The sequence below is a fragment of the Zea mays genome, chromosome 3 (assembly GCF_902167145.1).
Source record: "Zea mays cultivar B73 chromosome 3, Zm-B73-REFERENCE-NAM-5.0, whole genome shotgun sequence".
In the NCBI taxonomy this organism is placed as follows: Eukaryota; Viridiplantae; Streptophyta; class Magnoliopsida; order Poales; family Poaceae; genus Zea; species Zea mays.
In genome coordinates, this window is record NC_050098.1 from 73,722,096 (window position 1) to 73,729,389 (window position 7,294).

The following is a 7,294-nucleotide window of genomic DNA, read 5'->3' on the forward strand; positions in this document are numbered from 1 at the left end:
GGTAGCAGCGATTATGGACTGGAAAGCACCAAAAGATGTCCGAGGAATCAAGAGTTTCATTGGAATGGCCGGTTATTATCGGCGTTTCATTGAGGGTCTCTCCAAGATTGCCAGACCAATGACAGCCCTGCTAGCACAGAAGGTTGATTTCAAGTGGACCCCAGCGTGACAAGAATCATTTGAGATGTTGAAGCAGAAGTTGACAACAACACCAGTGTTGGTTCTGCTAGATGTTCACAAGCCATTCTCAGTATACTGTGATGCTTCGTACACCGGACTAGGATGTGTGTTAATGCAGGAAGGGAAAGTAGTGGCATACTCGTCCCGACAGTTGAAAATTCATGAGAAGAATTACCCCACTCATGATTTGGAGCTAGCAACAGTGGTTCATGCATTGAAGACCTGGAGACATTATCTTTATGGGTAGAAGTGTGATATCTACACGGACCACAAGAGCCTCAAGTACATATTCACTCAGTTAGAGTTAAACATGAGGCAGCGAAGATGGCTGGAATTGATCAAAGACTATGAGCTGGAGATTCATTATCACCTAGGCAAAGCAAATGTGGTTGCAGATGCTCTTAGCAGGAAGAGTCAAGTCAACATGTTGGCCGCTCACTCGATGTCGTTTGAGCTAGCAAAGGAATTCGACAGGTTGAGTCTCGGATTTCTGAACAACACTCAAGGAGTGGCAATTGAGCTAGAGCCCACTCTGGAGCAAGACATCAGGAAAGGTCAGAAGGATGATGAGAAGATCAACGAGATCCGACAACTAATCATCGATGGGAAAGGTCCAGATTTCCGTGAAGATGCAGAAGGAGTGGTATGGTTCAAAGATAGGTTGTGTGTTCCTGACATCACATCGATTCGGGAACTGATTCTCAAGGAAGCTCATGAGACAGCATATTCTATACACCCTGGTAGCGAGAAAATGTACCAAGACTTGAAGAAGAGATTCTGGTGGTACGGTATAAAAAGAGAGATAGCAGAGTATGTGGCCAGATGCGACAGCTATTAGAGGATCAAGACAGAATATCAGAGACCCGCAGGATTGTTGCAGCCGTTGCAGATTCTGTAGTGGAAATGAGATGAGATTGGGATGGACTTTACAGTTGGTCTGCCCCGCACTCGAGCTGGTTATGACTCCATCTGGGTAGTAGTGGACCATTTGACAAAGATGACCCATTTCATACCATTCAAGACCACCTATAACAGTGCAGTGTTGGCAGAGTTATACATGTCTCAGATTGTGTGCTTGCATGGTATTCCAAAGAAAATAATATCGGATAGAGGCACCTAGTTTACCTCTCATTTTTTGTAGCAGCTACATGAAGCTTTGGGTACACACTTGAAATTCAGTTCAGCATATCACCCGCAGACTGATGGCCAGACTAAGAGAACCAACCAGATTCTTGAGGATATGTTGAGAGCTTATGCTTTGCAAGACCAGTTAGGTTGGGACAAGAGGCTACCGTATGCAGAATTCTCCTACAACAATAGCTATCAAGCCAGTCTGAAGATGTCACCATTCGAAGCACTCTATGGGAGGAATTGCAAAACTCCATTGCATTGGGACCAACCCAGCGAAAGACAGGTATTCGGTCCAGAGATTTTACTTGAAGCTGAAGAGAATATCAGGACGGTTCGGGAAAATCTTAAGGCAGCGCAGTCCAGACAGTGAAGCTATGCTGACACTAGAAGAAGGGAACTCAGTTTCGAAGTGGGAGACTATGTCTACTTGAAAGTGTCACCCATCAGAGGAACCAAAAGGTTTGGAGTCAAAGGCAAGCTAGCCCCTCGCTATATCGGCCCGTTCTTGATTCAGGCAAGACGTGGAGAAGTGGCTTATCAACTCAGCTTACTAGAGAACCTGTTCGCAGTGCATGATGTGTTCCATGTGTCTCAGTTGAAGAAATACTTGAGAGTGCCAGAAGAGCAGTTGCCAACAGAAGACCTTGAAGTTCAAGAAGATCTAACTTATATTGAGAAGCCAACACAGATTCTGGAGACATCAGATCGGGTCACTCGGAGGAACACCATCAGGATGTGCAAAGTCAAATGGGGCCATCACTGAGAAAAAGCAACCTGGGAAAGAGAAGATGATCTGAGAGCCATGTACCTTGAACTCTTTGCTAGCCAGCCTTGAATCTTGAGGGCGAGATTCTTTTAAGGGGGATAGGTTTGTAACACCCTGAATTTGGGGGTATAAAATTTATTTCTGATGATCACCCAAATTCATGTGTTACTCTTCTCTATCTCACTCTAGTTTCTCTCTATCTCTCTAGTTTTCTCTCTCTCTCTTTTAATTAGAGTAGTTGTATTAGTGAGGGATTATTTATTTTATTTTGCCCAAAACATATGAGTCATGGAATGTTGCATCATATTAAGCCTAAATATTCTTTGAATTGCTGCACATATTTGATTTGGTTTGAATTTGAAACTTGAATTGAATTTGAATTGAAAACCCTATAGAAAATAAATAGAAAAGGCAATAGAAATTCCAGGAAAATAGAAAAAGCCATTTCAGCCCAGGCCAGCCCATTTAGCCAAGCCCGCGCGCGTGCCCACGCCCGCGCGCCCCCTCGGCCTGACAGGCGGGTCCCGCCTGTCGGTGCCAACCCGATCGCGCATCTCTCCCTCTCTTTCTCTCTCTGTCGTGTGGGCCAGACCTGTCGGCGCTAGTTCTCCCACGCGCACCCGCTCCCCTCTCTCTGTCCCGCCGTCCCCACCTGTCAGCTGTCTCTAACCTCTCGCCCACGATCTCCCCGTTGTGGACGCGCCCACGACAGTGCGTTCTCCGGCCACGTCCGAGCCCCCGCGTCCCTTTTGAGCCCCGCGCCCTGCTCACCCACCTCCCCTCTCCCATTTGCACCCTCTGCCCAGCTCTCATGCCCTCTCTCTCGCTCTGCCCGCGTGAACCGAGAGCCCCACCACCGCCCGCTGCCGCCCGCCGCCTATTCTGCGGCCACCGTCGCGTTCGCGCCTCGTCCAGTACCACGCTGAGCTCCGCCTCACTGTCAGCTACTCGGGACACCCTTCGGTGTGCCCCTTCCCTCCTTGGTTCAACCGGCCCGCGCTCACCGGAGTAATTCTCGCGCAGCGAAGCTCCGGCACCGTCGTCTGTTGCGTCCCTGCGCCATCGCCGTTGCCTCGTGACTCCATCACTACCCCTCGAGGTGAGAAACCTACCTACGCTCCTAATTTCATGTGTACTACCCTATTGTTCGCGCGATTGCTCGCCGGAGCAATCTAGCGCCGCCGCTAGTCCGCCTCTCTGCGTGCAGCGCCCTCTGGTGCTCCCGCGCCGACGTGAAGGCCATGGCCGAGTTCGCCATACCCCTCTGATTGCGCCTAGACTAGTCCCCGAGCCCCTAGTGCCCTGCCGTGGTCGGTTTGCTCGTCTCCGGCGAACTCCCGCCACGGGACCGAGCGGCACCACCACGCCTAAGTCCGCCCCCTGCCGTTAGATCTCGGCCGTCCACCCGAGATCGAGCGGTTTAGACTCAACCCGAGCGGATCTTATCGTAGCCCTCCGATCCAGATCCAAATGTCTCTCCTCTCTCCCCATCACCCGCGTCTCTGCCCCTGGGCACGGCCGGTAAGCCCGCTCTAGCTCGCTAGCGCTCTGGCCCCGCTTGTCAGCCGCGCTCGCGCGTGCGCCCGCATGATCTAATCCGGGCCGTTGATGTCTGATCCGATGGTCGAGGTTACCCCGTACCCCTTCGCGTGGTTGTTTTGCTTAAGAGACCCCTGGTTTTAGGAAATCAACCCGCCGTCCTCGGTTTTAGCGCATAGGTCCTTGGTTTCTTTAGAATAGCCCCCTGGACTTTTATTTAATCACAGATTTAGCCCTAATTTCATATTTCAAACTTCAAAACTTGTTTATTTCATATCTTTTTCATATGAACTCCAAATTTAGTGGTTCAAATTGCAAAATGTTCACAAGATTATTCTCTGTCCAAATAAAATATGACCAACTGTAATCTGTATACTTTAATTTTTACACTTAGAATATAGGATTAAAGTATATGTTGATTTATTTATTTAATGAAATAAATAAAAGGGGAATCCTAGGAGTTAAAATATATTTAAAGTTTGTGAGATTAGTGTAATGCATTTCATGGATTCATTTTTGGTTTAACCTTTAGACCCTAATGTGATAAATAGAATTAGATATGCAATTATGGATAATGTTTAAAGGATAATCAAATTCCTAAATAAGAGTAGTTCATCTTATAATGTAATTTTTTCTTTGTTTAATTATTACTCTATCCTTTTAGGTTATGTTTCAACACTTAGAGAATAATCAATTCCCCACTTAGGATTAGTCCATTTTATAACTTGACCTCATTCCCCTGTACTTAATACTATACCTTTTTGAGTTGTGTGCCAATGTTTGTACATGTGTGATGTGATGTTCATTTTTACTTTCCAAATGTATTGAATGTATGCTTGCTTTACTTAGACAACGAGCAGCTCGTGGTTCCTGAGTGTGTTGCCGAAGATCCCTCTGAGCAACAACCTGGTGAAGGCAAGCGTCCTCAGACCTATCATGTCGTACTTTACTTTATAATTCACTGTCCCACATTACTTTATTGAAAACCTAAGGATTGACTAGTCTGTATTTACCTTACCCTTGTTTATGTTTTTGGGTTAATCATGGTTAGCTTATGCTATTGCTTTAACTTAATCAATGAACATGATGTGATCTTTTATGATACGATGATGTTATCCCGTGGGGTTCTTATGATTCTTTAGGGGGCTCAGGCTGTTTCCTGAGTACCTCTCCGTAAGGACCTGTTTGGGGAGTGACAACCCGGGATAACAGTGCAACCATGAGGGTGGAATGGGATGCCCTTAGGTGATTAATTAGAGGAACCAGAGGAGTAGTTGGCTTCGTCGTAGGGCCGTCAATGGGGTCTGAGCACAGTATTTGCTCTACCGAGGTTGGTTGCAGAGGTTCTTTGATTTGGTTTTGTTAGTCACCCTTCCTTTGGGGAGATGTACTGTGTTTATCAAACTAGAGAAACCTAACGGGCGATTATGACCTCTGGGAAATCTTTGTAAAGGCTACGTAGTGAGACCCTGCTAGGTCACCTTGTAGTGATCAATGGGGAGGCTAGAACCCCAGACAAAATGGGAATCACGGCTTGTGGGTAAAGTGTGCAACCTCTGCAGAGTGTTAGAAACTGGTATATCAGCTGTGCTCACGGTTATGAGCAGCCTTGGGATCCTCTTCGATTAGAAGAACTTTTGTTACTTATATGATGATGATTAGCAATGATGGTTATAAATATGATCTCTGGTATTTCCTCTTGGAGGGAGTGCCTCTGGGTAATAACTGGGTTATTACTAAAATTTGCCTATACTTATAGTAATAAAACTTGACCAACTACAAGCAACTGCTTAACCTTAACTCCACATACATCTAGTCCACTTTAGCCAAACGGGACATTTGCTGATAGAGATGGCAACGGGTACAAACCCGCTGGGTTTTGCCGTCCCAAACCCGTACCCGTGAAAAATTTCTATGCCCATTAAAAAACCCGTACCCATGACGGGTTTGAGATTTTGCCCAAACCCGTACCCATCGGGTTAGCGGGTACCCATGGGTTACCCGCGGGTTTGATCTCCAATATACTTGTTCTTCTCATAATCAATAAGTATCGTAATGATTAATGATATCATGATCCAAAATCTATGTAATGAACAACGAGTTCATGATTTGGTATAAAAATTATTTGTAGAGATAATGAAATATAAATAATAAGTTGTATAATTAAGTGACCTTGCACTAAGTTATCTATCCACCACATATATAACACTAGTAAAAACTATAATAGCAAGCAAGCAACACTCTCACCGACTACAGATACATTCACCGATTGATAAAAATTACTAAGTAAATAAGGAATAACAAGTTTGTTGTTCGTTTATAAAATAAAATGACAATATGCACTAGGTTTGGTCGGGTTTAAAAAACCCACGGGTTCACGGGTTTGGGTACTATAGGAACAAACCCGTACCCATAAACCCATCGGGTATAGATTTATGCCCATTAACAAACCCATGGGTATGAAAATTGACCCAAACCCGTACCCTAATAGGGTAAAAACCCATCGGGTTTCGGGTTTCGGGTACCCATTGCCATCTCTATTTGCTGAGTACGTTGATGTGTACTCACCCTTGCTGTACCAACCATCCCCACCCCAGGATGTCCCCACTGTTCTTAGTGCTCAGGAGGTGAAGCTGGTAACATGGAGGACTTTGAGGAGTTCCTGGACTACGACGAGTTCTAGTTTACTTTAGTGACAAACCCCCAGTCAGCTGCCTATGTAGGCTTACATTCTACGTTTCGTTACTCTGCACTTTGATTTAATGTTGAACACTATAGATATGTATTAGACTGTGTGGATGTCTCAGATATCTTGATGTAACTAAGTACCTTTCCACTATTTAATTCAAGCATTGTGTGATGATGTCCAATTATGTAATCGCTGTGTATGTGAGTTCTGATCCTGACACGTACATGGTTTGCATTCGATTTACCTTGCAAAACCGGGTGTGACACTCACTCCCGTCGTGGACAAACCCACATCGCGCGTTTTCTGGCCACCTCCGCACGCCCCGACTCCTTTTTGTGCCCGCACCTCGCTTGCCCACTCTCCCCTGCTCATTTGCGCCCTCACCCAGACAACCTCGCCGCCTCTCTCGCTCTGCGCATGCCCAGGGAGCTTCGCCGCTGCTCGCTCGTCCGCCGCCCGTTCTGCAGTCGCCGTTGAGCCCCCGTCGCGCCCGTTGCCTCGGTGAGTTCTGCCTCGCTGTCAGCAACTCAGGACACCCCTCAGTTCGCCCCCAGCACCTCTGGTCCGTCTGGTCCGCGCTCAGCCTTTTCCTGGCGCAGGTCGGAGTTTGTCGCCGCCGCGATTCTTCGACGTCCATCCAACCGGAGCCTCCTCGTGCCACGCCAAGTCACCCCGAGCCCCGTCCCGAGGTGAGATGTCTGTCCCCACACTCATTTTCTCCCAATTCCACTCTGTTATTGGCCAATTAGGCTTCACCGATGATGGCCCTGCTGGTTTGCCGCGCCCGCGTGATGACTAGCTGATTTTGCCCGATCCCTGCTGTAGCTAGCCCAAGCCTTAGCGTGCCTTAGACCTCCTCTCCCTGGCCGGAATTTCTCGCCGGAGTTGTCCATCCCGCCCGGAGCACCTTCTCTTTCATCGTTCTTCCGTCTCTGGTCCCGTTCTTGCGGCCGGTAGTCTGCTAGTGAGTTTGCCAGGCCCTTTGGACC